Genomic DNA, 20778 nt, shown 5'->3' with positions numbered 1-20778 from the left:
GTTATGCCATACAGATGGATTTTTCTGTTTAAAAAAAAAAAATCTGGAAAAAGTCATACTTTATAGTTTAGCTGCAAGCACACTGTTACATGAGGAAAACCTTGATACATTTTCTTGGGTTGTATTTTACTAAATTTAGGTCTTTTAAATCCAAAATACTTGGAAGTGTGCTCATTCACCAGCACTTCTCTAAAAACCTCAAGAGAGAGCATTGCTGAGAGTCCTGTATGTGCATAATCTTAAAATACTGAGAGAAATTTTATATCTGCTGTCTTCCCAGAAGCACCATGCATCACCCAGTAAAAATAGATTTGTGATGATACAGTAGTAGCAACATTCTCAGTCTAGAAGTTGTTCCCTTGGGAGTGGGATGTGCAGAACTGAATTCAGATGGGCACATGGGAGACTGGCAACTCTGTGGGTAGGGATGTCAGCAGGAAAAAAAAGCAACATTAGTTGCATTTTTGGAATAGCTGTTTTGATGCTGAACCTGGGAAATCACAAGATGCCTTTTAAAGAAATCCCTGGTATCCTGGAAATTTGCTCTCTTCTCCATGGAGTTTTTCCTTACAAGGTCAGTACTTAATCTCCCTAGCGGCATTTTTTTAATATACTTTTAGAACAGCTAACTCTTTAAACTTGGCAGAGAAAAGCAGCTGCAGCCCTAAAATTATCTTTGGCGGTTGACTATTGCTTTCCCCAGCTGGCAAGTTTTCCTGTTGTTTTCCTCTCCCCTTTTGTGTCAGACAGTTGATGATATTTGTTTGTCCTGTAATGGGAAGGCAGTTTCCTTAATCCCATATTAGAACAAAGTGTGATTTTTATTTTGATTCCTGGGTCACTTTTTTTTTCCTCTCTTATGTAGCTGCTTAAAAACACAATGGGTGCCATCCAGAACTGTGTGCTCCTTTTTCTTGCTTTATAAATATCCCCACAGCCTCAAGTAATTAATTATTGTTTCCTCCTTATATGCTCATAGTCAGTGGGATTGTTAATGCTACGGTTACCCACTCAGAAGACTGCAGAAAGAATTAAGGAATATGTTGAGGATGAAAAATTCATTGTAGAGCCAAAGAACTTGAACTTAGATGTCTTAAAGTAATTCAGTAGCTTCCCATCAGACTTGTTCTCTTTTGTCATAAAATTTTGACATTTTAAATTCTCCATGTAGGATATGGTAATCCCTTCATTGATTCCTGTTTGGATTACAATGTTTCCCAGGTTTTATCATGGACAGATTTCTTGGTTCAAAGCATCTCTAAGATAAATGCAGATATCTGTAAACTGTTTGTGCACTTGAATGTGAGGAGGACGCAGTGGTGTAATGAGCTTTCTTCTTTGAAAAGGATTAACGTGTTCTGTGTTTTATTCTAGTTTTTAATGGAGCTCTTTCGTCTCGGAAGGTGCCTTTCGGAATCAAAGGGTTTATTAAACTAACTTTTATATGTTTTCTATTGTATGGTCTTGATCATCTATGATCTCTTGTCTAAGCTTAACCTCTGTATTGCCCCAGAGTACTCCTGTAAGTAATTCCTCTTTACCCTAAAGAAACTATTTAAGAATTAATAGTTAGACGTAAGTAAAAATTCCAGACAAGTGAAAAAGAGTCCATATTATTTTTTCCTGAGGTATGGACTGCATTGTTTTATGGAATAGTTTAGCAGCTGTGAGTATTGTTTGTTTCCAAACTGATGACACGTGTGGTGTTCCAGGGTATTTGCTTATGACTTTAGCTAAAGTCAAAGGTGGTGGTGTGTTTCATCTATGGAAATGGTCCGCAAACTTATTTTCTCTAAATAATGATAAATCGATATTGCTATTATTTAGGATTTATTGCATCTTCCTAATCCAACCCCCCCTCCAAATAAAAGCCAGAGAACCCAGACCTAACATGTTAATCTGATATTAAGTATGTCCACTTACTTTTATAAAAATAGTTGTGCCATGCCATCATACAGCAAAAATGTAAAAATTCTTTCACTTCTATGAAGTTTCTGCACTCTAAAACTCTTCAAATGACGTTTTTGGAAAAACACACACCAAAACAGTTTTGCAGAGTTGTTCTTGGTTCTTTCTTGTTTATGTTTTCTTTCTGTCACGTACACAAACAGTTCAGGGCAGGGAAAAACTTAAAACACTTGAAATTCAGCAGATGAAGAAAGATAATAACTAACAGTTACTGATGACATTCTTGTGATACTTTAAATTATATCAGAATGAAGCAATTTGCACAGTGTTAAACTGTGATATTTGAGCTTGGAGGAGGAGCCTGCTGTACTTAAAATGGAATGTTGCCCTTTGGGTAAGGACAAGATGGTCAGACAGTGATCCTGGGGATGGCTCTGGCTCCCAAAGCAATTTTAGTAGTCCTCTGGAGGACGCTAGTCAATTGATAGGCCAGTCAAATTACAGTTATTGCCCAGAAGACAGGGAAAGGAGAGGAATTATTTTTTTCTGGGTTAATAGCGGGGTTGGTGGTGTTCTGTGTTGTTGTTAACTACTTGGACAATGGAAAGAAGGTCATCTTCAGCAAGTTTGTGGGTGATACTAAGTGAGGTGGGAGCAGTTGATACAGCTTGGGTAGGGATGCTTTTCAGAAGGATTTTGTCAGACTGGAAAGATGTATTTAGAGAAATCTTATGCAGTTCATCATGGCAAAATGAAAATTTTAGTATCTGGGTTGGAAAATCTCTGTGCAATAGTACAGGCTGGTGGTTGGACAGCAGTGCTGCAGAAAAGGACATGGGCAGCTGATGAAGAGGACTGTGAGTCGGCAGTGTTTCCTTGTGGTGAAACAGGACCAACTGCAGCAGGTGAAGGAGAGTGAACCTTTCAGTAACAGTTCTGCACCTGTCAAACTGCATCTGGAGAATTGTGTCCAGTTCTGGGCTCCCTGGTGTAAGGAAGATGCTGATGAACTGGAGCAAGTCCATTTGACTAAGATGAGCAGGGGCTGACACATATAAGAGCCTGAGAGAACTGAGTTTGTCCAGAAGAGACATCTATGGAGTAACTTATTATTATTTTCTGTCACCTAATGGGGGCATACAGAGGGTACAGAGACAGACTCTTAGAGATAAACAGTATTATCACAAGAGGCAACAGATGATCTGCAAGTGAAATTCCAACTGCACATCACAGGAGGAAAAATTTGGCATTAGAGTGGTCAAACACTGGAAGAGATGTCCAGAGGACCTACAGGATGTCCATCCTTCGAGGCAGTCAGAGCTCAACGGCCAAGGCAGTGAGCAACTTGTTCTAAGCTGGCCCTGCTCTGTGATCTGCAGAGGTTCCTTTAAAAGTGTAGTTGCCTGACCACTTAGCTGGAAATACAAACGGGCCAAAGCATACAGACGATTCCCTAACACTTAGGGCAATGGCTTACAGGAGTAATACAGTAAGAATATGTATTACAGGAGGGGCCACACTGAAGAAGCCCTTCCTGAAATAGTCTTTGTCCGCTGTTCTGTGTAAAGTGGATAAAGTAGTTGTTTTGCCTTCTGCAGAAAAGAAATAAGCACAAACTTTTTTGATATGGATAGCAAAAGAACCCATGCAGAGTGTTGTGGTTGTGATTCATCTTTCCTCTAGTTCAGCACCTTAGCTCCAGGAACTTTTCTTCTGTGGATGATTTTATTTGCCTTCCACGTCTTCATTTTGTAAGGCAGTTATTCAATTATATACTAATTGAATATATCATATAATATATGATATTGTATCTTGAGACATCTTCCTTGGTGTTTTAGTTACATGATAATCAAATAAAATGCCAGATAAGATGATAATGTGCTCTAGGATCCAAATCTCGCAGAAGTGGATTCCTCAAATGGGAGCAGCAAATACAAGTCTGTTAGAGCTGGGTATTTAGTAGCTTGATTTTTGAATTGATTGCCCAGCCTCAGGCATCTGCTTTGAAAGTCTTTTATGAGAATATCATCATACAGACAAATAGTTTCAGTTCTGGAAAAGATAAAAAGACATCATTTCCACCCATCCCTCCCATCTCCTGTCAGTCATGGTAGTTGATAGAAAGGCTCAACAATCTATTCTGACAAATGTCTAGGACATATTGCAATAGCATAAATCTGTTCGAGTCCTATACAGAAAAAAAAAAAATCTAAGAAATCCTTGGAACAGGCAAAGCTGACCTTTTTTTTTTCTGTGTGTGTGTGCGGTTTGTAAAGGTTTTTCTTAATTTTTATTTTTTAAAGGTGTGAGTGTATAACACAGAGCTCTTGTGGCTGCAGTATGTCTTTCCATGTGCAACTAATTTCAAAATCATGGTGAAGATGTCCTAAACCATAAAAAGATTAGGAAGCAGCTAAAGAATAAGTAGCAATGTTTGCACTCTGAAGTGGTGAGTCAGAGTCATGGGTGTCTGTGACCATAGACTTGGCAGAATGCAGGGCAGCTGTTCTGAATCTGTAGTAAAGGGAGAGGGACCCAGATGAAAGTGGGTATCATGTTTGGGTTTTTGTTTGGTGTTGTGGTTTTTTTTTTTCTTTACTGGTATTGATCACCTAAACACTTCTGTATATAAAAACGAAGTAAAAAAAAAAAATTTCAGTGTGTATTTGCTGAATAGTAATGTAGATAGCATGAAGGTTTTGGCATGAAGCAAACTTTAAGAGCCTTTGTGCTTGTTTAGCACTGTGAGTTACTTCCAGTTTACTTGGCTCTTGCTGCATAAGAGAGTCTTGTATGCTGCCACTGCTGATTAATATAATTTACTATTTTAATTCAGAGGGACATGTACACAACGTACAAGTGTAAGGAGAATCAGATGTTGGCAACCTGATGTGATTTGCACATGATTAATAATAACTCTACAGGGCCTGGGTTCCTTATAGACTTAAACAAACAAGCAAACAACAGCCTCTCCTAACCCCTCACCTCCTCTGAAATGAAAACAAACTTGTCTTCTGACGTGCCTGTCAGTGTTTTCTAGCAGCTCCTCTTTTCCTTTAGCTTTCTGGCTTGCAAACCTGTGAGCCAAATGATGGACTGGATGAGCTTCAGTTTTTGTTATAAAATTTTTCTGTTTCAAGGAGGTAGCTTTTTTTTCGCTTCCTTACTGGCTATTCTACTGAAATTGGATGTTGAGTAGATGAGTCTAAAATTCTGCAAAGCCACTTTTTCCAGAATACCGGAGGCTTAGTTGGTTGTGAAATAGTGTATGAGCGACAAAATCTAAAAAGGGAATACCCATTCATCTCGGTTGTTTATGAAAAAGAAAAAAGTAGTTTATTGAATATAATCTAACATAGCTATTGTTCTGTTATTCCCCTGGAAATGGGAGAGACTGTGATGTGAGCATGGAAAAATTCCTCTGAACACGCATAGCATTTTTACTTATTTTGGGTTAGAGGTTTGTAGTCTTCCTAAAATACAGGCCTGTGGCAGACTTATTTTCAATATTCAGTGAAGATATATGCTGTCAAAGGGGGAAGGGAAAATAGCAAGAATGTTTGCCATCTTGTACTGTACTTACATAGGCTTCCTGTGTATCCTGAGAGAACTTCTCAGATCTTTCTGTTCCCGAATATAAACATTATCCCTCAAATCTCCAGAGAGATTAGTGAGGAAGACAGTAAGGCTTCTTGTGGTTTACAGTGTCCTCATAGTCTAAATAACTGTGACTAGAGTCTCTTTCAGCTATTCCTTTAGTGTTTCCTAAGCTCATGGTGAAAAAAAAAGGTTGAATTTTCCTTTTTAAAATGAAATGTTGAGCAGTCTTTCCCTCCATTCAATAAGCACCATAGGTGTTTCTAGCTGTCAGTTGCTGCTTTAGAGGGAGGTGGTAAATGTACAGGTTGTGTATTGTGCTCAGAGGAACACACTCACAGCCAGTTTGGCAGTCTTCCACTGCTGCTGTGTTGTGCTGAGTCAACTGAAGTATTTATATCCATTTTTAGCATCACTTTAGATAAATCACAAGTGTAGATGCCTTTGGTTTGACAACCGAGTGTCTTAAATTTGGATGTGCTAAATCCTTTCTGAGTTGAGGAGTGGATGCATTTTAGAGATTATTTGTTTTGGATCATGTAGGACTGAGTTAAAAATCTATTCTGAGGTGCTCTGTCTCCATTTTGTACCTTCCAGGTATGAATGTCACAACTTATTAAAGTCTCTACTTGTTATGGAATAGAGTGACTGATTAATATATGAATCTGAAACCTGTTAGACTACAGATTTTGCTATGCTGTGATCCATCATAGTATGGGATTGCCTTAAAATGGATTACAATTTACTGAAGTGATAGACTATTTGAAGAGGAAAAAAAAAATCACTGTCTTAACAGTGCAGTCTTAATTATTTGTCACAAAAGGCTTAATGTAAGTTTAAATAAAATAATAGACGTTTAAATAAATGGCAGTGTAATATATGATATTATGCTACAGTATTCTAGGTAATTGTGGTCGGATGAGTAAGTGCTTTTTGTAGACTGCCAGATGGAGGTATTTTCCTGTTGATTACAGCCATCACTCCTAATGATTATAGTGCTGAGGTCAAAGGTAACTCTGCGAAATGAAAACCAGAATTTTTGTATCATTCATTTCTGTTCAGCTATCACTTCCTTCTGTAACTTGAAATTGCAGGAAGAAAAAAAGTGTGAAAATTCAGTGTCTGCTGTTAAAGTTGCAGAGGCTGGTAGAAGTAACATGACCAAAAAGACCATTGTAATTCGTACTGAGCTTTCAAATACTTCTTCAGGGCTTGAAGGAAAGGGTGAGAAGAGTTTCTGGACGAGACAGTGGACAGCATTAGGTATGATGATGTTTAAACTCCACTTTCTCTGGAAATGCTGAGGATCTTAGCCCAGATAGTTGTTAGGCGGAAATGAGAGAGTGGTTGACTTATGCTAGTAGCATTAGATGGCTTTCTAGGGAACAACAATTTTAAAGAAATTATAAATTCATTAGCTAAACTGTCTGGCTGCACTATGTTTTTCTTTCTCTTCTATTAGGCAGCAGTAGGTGCAGCGCATGCATTTGATGATGTAGTCATCTCATAGCCATCTTCACAGGATGGACTAGGCATACCAGTTATGCTTCAGGGCTGAGCATTGGACTATGTAGTCTCCTAGTATTTCTTCCATTCTTGTGTTTCTAGAACTGTCTTATTGATCATTAAATGACAATTTTCTGAAATCTAAATTTTCACACTTCATAAAGCAATAGTGTGGTAGGTGCATGCTCCATTTTTTTGTTTTAGCTCACCATGCCTCCTGTATTAAAAAAAAACAATTTGAGGAGGAAGTGCTCCAGTGGGTGTCACTGGAGTCTTCCTCGTGCAGCTGTTAGTGAAGGGCACTGTTTTGCAGGGACCCTAAACATGTATGGGGCAATTCATTGTGACTTTGCAAGCACTTAGTATTTTGTTTTTCTGCTTTGCATTATGGTTGTATCTTACTGTTATGAATGTCAACAAAGTCTTCAGTAGTTTCTCAAAATAAAAGAACACCAAGAAAACCCAAACCCCTAAAACTACTGTGTAGAAGATTTCGTCCTTTTATTTCCTTAATTTTGTCACTTTTTTAATGACTTAAAACTTTTCTCAGTATGAGGGCTCTGAAACTCTTTCATGTGGCACCTCAGATTTTCTATAATTATTCTTCTGTTGCCAGGAGTTGGGGCTTCTAGTATATTGAGAGATAATGATGCTACTGTTTTTTCCACGTAATTCTTTGCTACGGCTGATGCCTGTAAGTTGTACTTACAAAAAGATTCACACATTATGACTTCAAAGGAAGAAGACTGTCTGCAAGAGGCAGTTAGTTGCACATAATGGTTTGTATGACATAGCTTACACCTCATTTCTATGGAAATCCGTTGAAATAGACTTTTTTTTCCCCGTATGTAATGTACTTAAAATAAGCAGTGGACTATTTATTGACTTCTAAAGAAGCTGCATGGAGTTGGTAGTGTGACAAGTGAGTTATATTGCTGTCCAGAAAACTTTCTAAAGAAAGGTATCATCTCTACCTGATGCCATGGTATTTTGTCATAAGGGTTCGTTATTCTGGCGTGCCAGAAAATGTTAAGTCTTTTATTCTGAAAGTTCTCTAGTACCACTTCAGTAGTGTAATAGCCAATGCAGAAAAGGGTCAGAAGGTTTTGGCAGTCACTCCTTACGTGTTTCTATGCTGAATTCTGCTTGGTTCAAACATGTAGCAGTAGAGGGCTTGGAGGCCTTCCACTGAAGTTGGGTAAAAAGACCACAAAGACGAGAAGCAAAAATGGAAGAGCACCAAATGCCAATTATAAGGTTGTTGTGTTTATGCTTTTCCTAGTACTAGAAGATAGCAAATAACTTGCTACTAGACAGCTAAATACTATAAAAAGAGTAGTGAGACTACAAGTGGAAGCAACTTATACAAATTCTTTTTCTGAATTTATTCATTTGTTTCTAGTTCTTCACAAACTAAAACAGAGAACCACTCTTCTCCATTGAATGACAGCCATTCTGCATTGCCAGATCTGCCCATTTATTTTCTTAAGAAGTGAGGGTTCTTAAAAGGTCTTAAAGATGTGACTTGAATATAGCTTATATAATGTGGAGTAGAACATAGCTATAGAGTTCTCTTTACATGGAGTCAAGTGAATCTTGACCTGTAAGGATTTTATTTCTTTTTGAAGAAATGTTTGATTTCACTTAAGTGTTCACTCACACAATCTGCTGTTAGTATGTGTTGAAATATTTCTTGTTGCTTATTTCCTGAGCTATGTCAGTAAGTTATGAAATTCAGAACTTCCTTTTTTATATAATGATTTGATAATGTTCATTCTTGTGCCCAGTTTAAGGACTGTCTCCTGGATGAGTAGAGTTACTTCCACAAAAACGTTGGAATGTAAGGATTTCTGCTTGCAGTAATGACATTCCTATATAAGGCATGGGTAGCTGTAAGTAGACCTCTTTTTTTGCCTTTTTTTTTTTTAAATAGGTTACTGATTTTGCAGTAAATTTATGACCTGTGGGAGAGTCTCAGAAATATATGAAAGTAAAGATATACATAGTATTCTCATCGTGGCCTGTAGCTGATATATTTATAGATCTCTTTCTTTTAAAGAATTAGAAGACAATAGGAGTCAAGTAGGTTCTGTAGTAGCCTGTGATCAAACTTGTCTTGCAGGGTTGCATTCTGTAGTCTAGGTCTAGTTTTTCTGCTAATATCAACAAGAAAGCTTGTTTCTTGTTGTCATTGAGGAAGGAGAAGTCATCTGTCAGTGTCCAAGAGCAGCTGCACTGAACTAAATTCTCATCGCTTGGATGAACAGCAGCAGAAGCAGAACACGAGTATGTTGATCGAAGGCAGCTATCCCTGCAATGAGAAGTTAAATCTTGTGACCTTCCTCACAGCACACGATGGATTTGTGTTCAAATTTGAACTTATTTTCTGACGCTTTCCTAACCTTCCCTTCCTATTTTTCTGTCACATACAGTCTGAGAATAGTGATGATCTTTGAGACTATGGATGGGATGGAAATGGTGCATGTCACTGCAGCCCACCTGTATCATTAGCTAGCAGTACATGGCCAAATGTTTCGTTTCTTGAAAGTGAAGTTTAGATAATACTTAGATCTACTAGCTTGCCTATATTCTAGTTGTTTAAAATATAAGTACAGGCAAACTGGATGGAGAGTATTTCTCTGTAGTGTATATATAAGCTCTATAAACACATTTGCACTATATTGTATTACTTGAGGGATATAGAAATACTATTCATCCCTGTTTGTACTGCAAGGTTTTGACTCAGTGAGCTCACCAGTGCTATAGCAAAGACAATAAAAACTTTTAAAATGTTTCAAACATTTTTTTTTTGTGATTAAGATCAGTTTATTAGTTCCGCTTTGTATGTAGTCATTACTTATTTCTTAGAATGTATAGGAGTCTGTCTTTGTCAGTATGTTTTGATTTAGGCTGTTTATTTTTTTCCTTATCCTTATTTGTAGTAAGTACTTCTGCAATTAAAGACAAACTATGAAAAGTGTATATCTTTCAAGGTACTGGAGTGACCCATGTGCTAATATCCTTCCCCAGTACCTTGTAGCAAAAGAATAAAATCCTTGAAATATATGGCTCCCTCTTTGTTGTATTGGATGTTAATAATAATAATAATAATACAAGCATCCATGATATTCTTACTGCAGCAAAATGCTGAACGGTAATAGGTTATACTGGGCCTATTACTGATATTGAAAATAATCTGAAAACGGTATAACCTGTGGTTTTGTGCTGTATGCCTCTAATGCCATGTATATGTCATGGGTCCACCTGGAAGCCCCAACTGTGACCAAGACCCCCAGTACTCATCAGACTTTTCTAAACAGTCTCTGCCAAAACCTTCATTTTTCTGCAGATATGAAACTGGTTGCTTATCTTGTGGGAGGAGGTAGATTGCAAAGAGGACTTTGAGCCATTGAAGTATATACAAAATAAAACCAGGAGTACTTTGGGTGACTCCAGTGGGGTACATAGTTACTGTCGGTACTAAGTGGTACCCACTTGTGTAAGCTAGCACAGGAGGTAGGTGGAATTTTTAGCTTTTGTTGGTATGATCTTGGCAGCTCCCAGTAAATCCTGCAATGATGCTTTTCCTTCCGCTTGGCAGTGGAGCTTCAGCTGTGGGCATGGATGGGGCATGCTCCACAATTGCCTGATCAAATACCCGAGCTTGGTTTCTTTAGATGGCTTACTCCTGGCTGATCTGTTGACCTGCTGAAAGAGTTTCAGGCTAGGAAAAAGCAAGGTGTTTTATAAAACTAATCTGTTGCTCAGTTAGAAAACTCTTACGAACTGCTTGGAAGACTGTGCTGGATCTAACACAGGTGTTTCCAGATCTTAGAAATCTGTGGCAAAGCAGTGCCTGCTGAGTTTGGAGAGGAATTTAAATCAAATCACTGTGAACTATGTGAGTGAGTCTGCTAAATCCATCTTAATAATTTTTATGGGTTCTTTGCCACTAATAGGTTAGCCACCTGCGATGGGCTAAAGCACAAAGATGCTGATGTAATATTTAGTGTAGCTCAAATACCACCGCTCCTTCTGTACCTCAGATTACCTCTGTGAAGCATAAATTAAAGTTCTGGAGTTATAAGAACTTTTTTCCTTCCCAAGTTTAGTTGATGAAGTACAAGAACTTCCTGTATCTGCATGGAGGAGACTAGCACAGTGAATACCCATAACATCTTTAATTATTTTATAGTTGCATGGTTTCTCTACATTTACTCACTCTCCTACTGTTCGTGGTTTTTACTGAAGGACACTTTATAGAGGAGGGAATGTACAGGCTATTCTTCCAGAAATACCATTCCTGTCTTTGTTTACAAGTTCTGGTGGGAGTTGTCCAAGCCAGGGTAGAAGAGCAGTCCTGCAGTTCCCATCTAGACTTCTCAGAAACTCTTTAGGAATGCCTAAAGAGAAAGGAAAGCCCTGTGGCCATGGTTCCCACCCATGTGCTACTCTGATGTCTATTCTGCTTTCATTGGGATCTTAGCTGGTAAATAAGAGCAGAGGACAGAGCCCCTGGGGTTAGGCTCTCCCTCAGAGCTGGTTTTACTCTTGCATTGCTCAGAACCACGTCCAAAGAGCTGTCTGTGATCTTTCTTTGAGCCTTGTATGTCTGAGCTTTGGCTGGCTCAGCTGTCAGATGCTCAATGTCAAACCTAGGAGGCTGCTGCTTTTCCATGGAAACGCTCTGTGCGATTGCAGAAATAATCAGGTTGGTTGCTGTGCCCTATTGTTGGATGCTTCCAGGCACTGAACTGAATTATCCTACTTTGGCAAACTGAGTTTTCAGCTAAAATCCACCTCTTCTTTTGTCATCCCTCTTGCTTTTTTTTTTTTTTTTTTCTGAATGCAGATGGATTGAAAACATTAGTGTCACAGTTCATTTTGCTGTTGGAATGTAAGCCCCTTGATTTTGGCTCTCCCTTTCTCTATGTTCATGCACATCTTGCAAAAGCAGCTCCAGACCTCTGGCTTCTGGGTAGGTAGAATCATAGAATCATAGAATGGTTAGGGTTGGAAGAGACCTTCAAAGGCCATCTAGTCCAACCGCCCTGCAAGAAGCAGGGACATCCCCAACCTCCAATATGGGCTGTCTCATGCCTTGTATGTACAAGGCCTGAGCTGCTGTATTCTCTCCAGGGAGACTGTGCTATTGTACATTGTTCTTAACAACTCTTCTATGCACTACATTTTACTATTGACATAAAAATAATCCAGTGTTTACAAAAAATCCTGTTAACTAATTCTTTGTCATCAGCAATTTCCAAGAGGATTTTATTTACTAGTGAAAGGAGTTCTAATCTAGGGCCTTTGGACTGATGGATTATTAATTTTTTTTTTTAAATTACATTTTACATAATTTACTTTCAGTAATACTTTATATCAATCAGTGTGCCTGACTACCTCTAGATATGCTTTAGTGTTGGCTTTAAAGAAAAAATGATGTCCTTTTCTACAGGCCTTACTAACTTGTAGGCACTACTTGATACAGCTTAGTGGGAGAGGTGCAATAAAGTATTGGGAAATGAGAGTAATTCCAGTTTATGGAATAAGTGTTTCAGTGTATTGGGCTGATGCTGTTTCTGATCGGAAAATAACTATTTCTATTTCTGTAAGGAATTTAATTTCATAACTTCAGATTTATTATGGAGGACTGCCTACGAAGGAGGGATAACTTTGATGCTTGTACACCAAATAGGTCAATAAGATGGCCTAGTTTGAGCTTTGTCCATGTTTCTGTGTTGTCCTTTAATGATAGTTGCCAAAAATAAACATCCACAGAAACAGCTGTTGTAACATTGGAAGAATGATTGCTGCAGTGGATGCAGACAGTCTATGTCATTGAACCAGTGAGAAGGACATACCTCGTCTCCCTGCTGTGAATCCTGCTTTTGTAAGCTGTAACAGTTTGGAAGGGAAAGGTTTATCACTCAAAATGTTGACATAACTTAATCAAACAGCAACCGTACGAACAAGAACAAAATAGTCACTGCCCCTTCTCCCATGCCCAGCATGCACGTGCTTCCAGCCTGCAGGGACACCACGTGAAGAAGAAGAAGAAACTCTGTAGTTGTGTTTCTTGTGTTGTTCGGGAAGCATGTGCCAATGCAAAACCAGGAGGCCTGGAAACACTTGAGAAGTAAGGGGAGTGAAATTCACCCAGACGTGAGGTCTCCATTTGCTTTTATCCGCAGAGATGCTGCTGAGGAAACAATTGCTGTCTGCAGGGCTTTAATACATTGCTTTCCTTCTACAAAGTGCAGTGTTTTTTAATTTAGGAAATAAACCAGTTGAGACTGCAAGAACATCTCTGTCACACAGATGGATCTTAAAGGACCAGTGTGGAAGCCTTACCTCTTCTGTGCTTATCACAAAAAAAATGTTAGATCTTGGAATAATAGACAAGTAAGAGGGAATTTTGTAAGTTTCAGCCCTTACATTTGCTTACAGAATATTTTTTTTAAACTCGTAAAACTTAGACATCCTGTTTCCCCTTGAAGTGAACTTCTTCAATACCAGAATGTTAAAGAAATACATACATATTATATTGAAGCCACTTGTTTTTTAGAAACAGAGGTGGTATTATAATAGAGCAGATCTATTGTATTGCTTTATCTCTGGCATTAAGTACAGTTGGTACAACTGTCAAGAATTACAAGGTTGTTGTAGTAGAAGTCTAAAAACAAATATGAGAAATGGGCAAAAGTTCAAGACAATGCATGTGTGAGGCCTGGTGTTAGTTACTTTGATGCTGTGGTCGACTTTATAAATGAAACTTTCAAGTCTTATGCAGAGAATGGAGACTAAGTTTTGTCAATATTCTAAACTCATTTAACTTGTTTTGAGTGAATAGATTTTAAGCGGTTATCACACACACAAAAATTATCCAATTTGAAAAAGAGACATTTCTAAAGTCCAATTTGAGTCCTCATCAACTTATGTAAAACACCCAAGTCTTCATCTGTCAGCAGCTGGGACTGGAAAAACCTGAAGCACATGGTGTCATAATTATAAAAGACAAGCTCTTCAATGGAATCAATTCAGGAGACAGGATGTTAATTTGTTGTTTATTTGTCATTAATATTTTCCACCTAAAGCCAATTTATTCCTAGACTCCTATGTAGCTCACCCTGGCCCAAAGAATGAGGGGAGTTGGCTAAGTCTTCTTTCTCTTCTCCAGCCCCCTTAAAAAGCATTTTGGATGTGCTATTTTCCTTTCTCCTTTTAAATAATTTGAATAAAACATTTGTCACACATGCAGAGGATACTTGTTTAGTGGTGCTCCATGTAACTTACCTACTGCTTCTGCCAAAATTTATAGTGCATCCTATTGTCCCTTTCTTTGTGTGATGGCTGCTCCATGTAGTTTATTCGAATTTTTGCATTATATCTGTATAAAATCAGATTTAAGAATTAAAGAAATTCCAAGTAAGAAGCTGAAATGGATACTGACTGCTATTGCCCTTTATTCTGCTAGCACTCCTCCTATAACGAGTACAGATAGTACTTGTTCAAAAACAGATGATCTAAGGATTTTTGTCGGTGTCTGGAACAGGTTTTTCAGTGTCAAAATTGCTTATAATATTTCAGTAAACAACATCATTTTTTTAAATACAAAGTTAGAATTAATGTAAACCTAGAAAATTACTTTGTAGGAGGTCTCTTTCATGAAGAAAAAAAAAAAAAGTCTGAAACTGAACTGGAATCCCTGTAATTTTGAAGTCAGTTTGTTTGCCAAGAATTGTAATCACTACAGTTTTTTCCAGAAATGCATAAATACATAAAATCTATTAGTATGTTAAATCTAATTTCTGAGCTGTGATCTTTATTTTTAAGAGGTAAACAAAGAAATGCTATTGGTGTGTTTTGTAACATTTAAAACGTTTAAAAGTTTTTGTTATTAAAAATTGTCAAGATAAATAGGAACTTTACTTCCTTCCTTACATTATTTTACTCTTGTTGCTGATGGATGATTAGGTTTGTTTTTGATGATGTAAAGATTGTTTATATAGAGGGAGAAAATGGATTGAAATTAGTGGCATGAATCAGAATGATCTACTAGTCCTGAAGGGGACGTTGGCAAACTTGAGTCTGCTCCCACGTCCGTCACCCATACCCACAGCACGTTGTGAGCTGTGCAGGTCCCTTCTGAAGTCTGGGTCTTCTTTAGCTGCCACATTTCCCACGGCAGGGACTCTCCTACAGCTTTTGGGTACTCAAGCCCTGTCAGCAGCAATCTGAGGGACCTCCAGTGTTAATGTGCTAGCAGTTTAGTAGTGTTGTCTCTTACCAACATATGAAAAACAGCCAGAGGAAAAGACAGACAGTTTTGTGATGATGAGTTCCAGCGCAGGGTTTTTCAGTCTTCTTCAGCAAAAAATGCTGCCCTACAGGACCAGCTACAAGATCAAAGGCGCCATTAAGGGAGAAAGGAAACCATTTTCCCTTCCTCAAAAGAATAATTCAACAGCCCTAAGTTAGCATGTAGGAACTTGAAGTCCAAATTTGGCTCAGCTTTAAGTAAAATTACGCACTTTTTTTTTTGACGCACTGTTAGTCATAAGCACTGCATGATTTTGAGAGTGAGGGAGAGAAAGTTTGAATGCGTCAACAGAGTCAGTCCTCAGACTACCGTGCTGCATGCTCTTTCACATCCAATGGTTTGAACCTTAAATATTTTGAGACATGATGCTGCGCAACTCATAAGTATTTAAAGCCTTAATATGTTCTTTCAAAACTCTTTTTTTTTTGTTTTGCAGACAAGACCATTATCAATTGGTCTTTAAAAGCCAGTTCCCATTCCACTCCTGATAAAGTCGGTGGGTATTTTGCTGAGCTGGTGTGTGCCATTGATGTAGGTTTGTAGCTGCTCAGGATATGGTCTGGTGAGAGCAGTGGTTTTGGGCACAGCTTTGATGCAAAAAAAAAGGCTTTTCCAGACACAGCTCCACCACCCCCCAGCAGCCTGGTCATGCAAGGGAGAAAGACGGTGGTTTTGCCTGCTGCTGACTCAGCGTTGGTCTTGGCAGATGCAGATAAGCCTGACAGAAGCCCTAAGACCAACAGCACGGGGCTGTGCAGTTCTTTCTGAGGAAAACGCAGGCTGAGAGATTATCGTATTCTTAAGGGGAGCAATTTCTAGGTCCAGGAGATAGAGCGTGGGCAGCAAACATTCCCATCGTGCTGAAATGAAACCCATTCAGGGGAAATAAGCCTGCCTTCAGAAAATCATTTTTGTCAGGAAGAAAAACAGTCTGTAGCTAATTTCTCAGAACCCTCTGTTTCTAATAGTAAATTAAAAGTCTCACTAGCTTCACCTCCACCTTAGAGTGTGTTTTACACGCCCCCCTCTCCCCCCCCTCTTTATCCCCTGCGCAACACAGAAATAGGCAGCGTCAAGGTTAAACCTGGTTGCAAGCTTTTGTTAAGGTGCTGTGCCTGCTTGCGAAGGCAAGGCACCTGCTAGGCATGCCCAGTGAGCGCTGGGAGCTGGCTCTCCCCTCATGACAGCTTGGTGAGGCTGAAGCACAAAGAGCGCTTGTTGCCCGGTCCCTGGGAGTCTCCCAGTGCTACCACTAGCTGGGGAGGACTGGTTACCATGGAGGCTGCCATCTGTTCGCTCCCCGCTGGAATGTGATTATCCTCGCTGGGTTGGGAACCAGCAAAAGCAGGGGAGCGTGTGCTGTCGGCAATTATCCGCAATGGAGTGCGTTAATGGAAGGCTGGAATTAGCTAGCTGGAGGAGCACATAAAAGGATTTTGCCAAAACTATTAATGATTTCTAGCCAAGAGGAGTAAGCTTTTTGCAAGGTCAGTAATAAATTCATTATGTATGTAGATAATTTTTAATTAATGCAGTGGCTTTATGGTTTAAGGATGGTAGTGCCACAGAAATAATGCTTATTGTTAAGAGGGTGCACATGGGGGAACTGTATTTTAAAGATCTTTGTTTGTCTGTTTCAGTTTAATTTGGGGTTGTTAAAGTAGTAAGTCAGAATAATAACTGGCCAAACTGACAGAAATGGAGCAATTCATATCTCTTGTCTTTATGAAATGCTGTTCGCTGCCAAATCTGTGATTTACATGCCTTTTCATGCTGATTGCTTTTTGTCTGAGTGATTTCTTTTTGGATGTGATACGTGTTTGTTTTTCATACTGGCATGAAGGGCGAGACGAGGGGGAGATGTTGAAGCAGAGCTAGCGATACAATGGATGTTTAGGGTGTTTTATGCAGTTTGTTCAGAGGAAGCAGCGTAAGGGAGGCAGAATGCAGGAGCGGGTTTTTCACTCTTCGTTCCCACCCTCTGCCCCTCTTTCCAACTCACCAACTGACCAAACGTTTCGGACTCTTTCTCTTATAGAGCTTAATTTTATGGAGGCTTGACATGAGTTTTCAGGATACTCTGCAAATATTGCGACTGCTTTGATGGCAGAATTTCATTTAAAGGGGAAAATAAAATTTTAAATATATGCTTGTAAGGCTTTTGGGTCCTATCAAAGACACTTTTAGTTGTGCTGTAGGAGCTAAGAGTATTATTTTTTTTCATATTAAATGCTTGATGAACATTTTTGTGCAGTTCAAATAACTGACTTAAAGGAGGGGCACTAAAATTAATTTGTACCCCAAATTGTCAAAGTGTTACTTTTTTAGTCACATATGGGCTTTCCCTTTTCAAATAAAGCTCTTATGCTGCATCCTTCTTGCCAGGACTGCCATTTTTATTTGGTACAGGGGAGGACATTACTAGAGGCTTTTAATTAAAACTGTGTCGGTCCTAATTCCAGCGATCTACCCTCTGCTTTTACGTACTTCAAATGTCAGTGCATTGGAGTCTGGGAGGAAAGTTACCAATGGAGTTAATAAGTCACGATTGCAACATATTTGACTAAGATAAATTTTTAACCTCTGAGATGCTTTCCAAGTCTTGGTGCCTAACAAAAGTGGGTGCGTGGGAGGTTGAGGGGATTTTTATTTCTTTGAGTACTTTAACTGCTTGTGGTATATGAGCCTTTCTTGTGCTTGTGGGAGCCTGGTATATGTGCCTCTGAAGTCCTTTCAGACATCGTGTCACACTCACGCATTGGTGGAACTGGGTGAGCGCTCTTAATGGAAGCTGTATCATCTTGTAATTAAAAAGACTTTTTTTTTTTTTAATCCCTTCCTTCTCCAGAATTTAAATATTGCATTGCCATTGAAGTGGGTGATTTATGCAAAATTTGCTTCTAATGGGCTACAGTGGACTTGTTCACACATGCAAGTTGCACGTCTGTAATTGTGGTGTTAAAAAGAGCGCAGGAGGCAGGTTGGCTTTTGTGCTTGAAAAGAGATTAGACTTTCACCCTTCAGACGCTACGCTAAACCTAGCTGGAGGGAAGGGCAACCAGCCCAAGGTTATTCTGTAGATGATGTGGGGTGTGTTTCTCTTCCCCAGTCTGTTTCTAGTAAGGTAGCTGTTGCCTACAGGATTTGCTGTCGCTGTGGATGTGAATTACTGTCTCACTGGCAAGTCTTCACAGACAGCGACAATCATATTGACATAAAGGTAATGGCTTGTATACCCCTTCCGGAGGTGATTGCTCCTGTTCGTTAGCTGGTGGTGTGCTGAGAAGCTTGCTTTTCCACTGCCTTTGCTAAACCTGTTTCAAGGATAAATAGGGGACTTTACATTTGGCATTCTCCAGCTCTTACTATATTCTCTGACAAGCACTGTGTAAATGTCCAGATAGTCTTGAGCAAATGATTTTTAAAATTTCCTTCTTGAATGGTCTGTATGTGGCCATTGAATGCTTTTTTTTTTTTCCTTATTAAATTTTACTTTAGGTGACTTAGGTCAGTGTTGATTTGCGGATGAGGATTTAAAGGCTAGACGCTCTTTAATCCATTTGAGCATCTGACCTTTTGTAGTAGACATCCCATTTCCATGTAACAGAGGAACTGTTAAGTGTCTGTTTAAAATTAATTATTTTTTGTAAATTTTTAAAAAAATCTTTGGTAGATTATTACAAGCAACTCTGATGTTTATGCTTAATGAAAACAAATGAGAGTCAGTGTAATCTGCTACATGATCTCTTGAAGGAGTTTTATTCTTAAATACAGGCTTTGGGGGCAAGCAGAGGTGATGGGTCATACTGAGTAGTGGTTGTGGGTTTTTTTTGAAGAGGGTAAGCTCAATTGAGGTACGTGATTTCACAAAAGAAGACATTTTGAATGAACTCTGAACTAAATAGCGTCTAGATGTACAACCTAGTATACAGTGGGCTCATCATGATCTTGTTTATAATGTCTGAACATACTAAGCTTTCAGGAGACTTGTAATGAAATGGTAAAATCCTGAGTCAATATATAGGAAGCTGGCTTGCATATGAACGATCACAATTGTTTTCTTCAAACAGACAAGTCTTTCTGCTTTTCACTTGACACATGACTGTGGAATGCTGTTTGACATGACTTGTATTTATTTATACACTCTGTTCGGGCTTCTACTTGGTGGAGCTTTTAAATATTCCAAATTCTCAAGACACTTTTTTCAGCTATTTACTCACGTATTCTGAACATTAAAACAAACAAACAAAAAAGCTCAGGCTCTGTACTGTCGTCTTATAGCAGCATGGCTATTTCAAAGTTAAAGCCTCCAGCTCCCTTTGAAGGGCCAGCTGTTTTGGAAAGTCCTGGTGCCTGTTTACAAACTGTTCTCTTTGCAGCTCCCATGAAATAATGGAGTCCTCGGGATGCTGGATGTGGGAGGATAAACCTGCTGACACAGGCACGGCTGCCGTTGGTCTGTTTACTGGACCTTAGTAATGTAAAATTGCTTGCATCTTTTATGCTTCGTATGGGTGGGGACAAAATGCAGGCATTAACGCTTTTTTCACAATGCTAGAAATTGCTATATGAGATTTTAGAAAACATCAGATTTATTGATTTTGTTCTAAAGCAGATCACTGTACTAAACCAGTGCAGTGAGAGTATGAGTAACTAAATGTGAGAGACTGGCAGTGTGTGGATGAATGATATGGATATGAATTGTGGCAGATTTCTTTTAGTCTTTTCCAGAGGGGGTTGCATTTAGTACAGAAGTACTTTTTTCCTTCCATGTTGAGGTGTCTAGTTGAAGATCTGGAAGACTCAGAGCATTAGTACACATGATTTCAGAAAACATTCCTGCTAGGTAGTTCTTGTTAGGGCTTCACAACTGGGAGAAGAACAGGGTGGGGATAAATGGCTGCACACCAAAACCAGAATATCTTGAAGTGGAATTATTTTTTTTTTTAGTGTCGTTCCCCGCCCCCCCCCCGCCCAGTTCATCCAGTTACTATTACTATGTGTAATAGCTAGCTGTTCATTTTAAGTATAAAAATACTACTTAGACTGATAGAGACATGGGAATTGTTTACTTTTTGATGAATATCTGAGCAAAGCAAGTAGTACATTTAGGAATGTGGAGCTCAGGACTCTCTCTCATTTGGCCACTGAGGTTTTTCTGTGTGAGTTTTTCCCCCGCCCCCCTCAGTCATAGGCAGCCATGTAGCTCATGTCTCATTTAGACATTCTGTAGACACTTTTTTTTCTGGCACACTGAGAATCACAGGTTGCTGCTGGCTGTGGGAAACAAACTTTAAACAAAGCTTTAAGCTGTAGTGAATTATCAAAAGCTGATGTTACACTATGCTTCAGAAACTGAGCAAGAAAGATTGAAGTCATTGCCAATGTCACGACATTCCTGTTAGCAGAAAACTTAAGCAGACACTTGAGAAATGAACTCTGCT

General features: G+C 38.9%; 1 protein-coding gene across 2 annotated transcripts in view; it reads left to right on the top strand.

Annotated features, from left to right (window-relative positions):
* Positions 1 to 412: 412 nt before the first annotated feature.
* The window catches only part of FGD4 (FYVE, RhoGEF and PH domain containing 4), a 91109-nt gene continuing 70743 nt past the window's right edge, over positions 413 to 20778 (top strand). Inside the window, exon 1 of one of the 2 annotated variants that reach the window (XM_086755093.1) lies at positions 413 to 574. The gene's annotated coding sequence lies outside the window, so the exon portion shown is untranslated. Of the gene's footprint in view, positions 575 to 16755; positions 16822 to 20778 lie in introns of those variants that run through there. The other variant, XM_086755094.1, reaches the window with a different exon arrangement.

The sequence above is a fragment of the Chlamydotis macqueenii genome, chromosome 1 (genome assembly GCF_036417535.1).
Source record: "Chlamydotis macqueenii isolate bChlMac1 chromosome 1, bChlMac1.mat, whole genome shotgun sequence".
In the NCBI taxonomy this organism is placed as follows: Eukaryota; Metazoa; Chordata; class Aves; order Otidiformes; family Otididae; genus Chlamydotis; species Chlamydotis macqueenii.
Note: the sequence above shows the minus strand (reverse complement) of the source record. Positions and strands in the feature narration are given on the sequence as shown.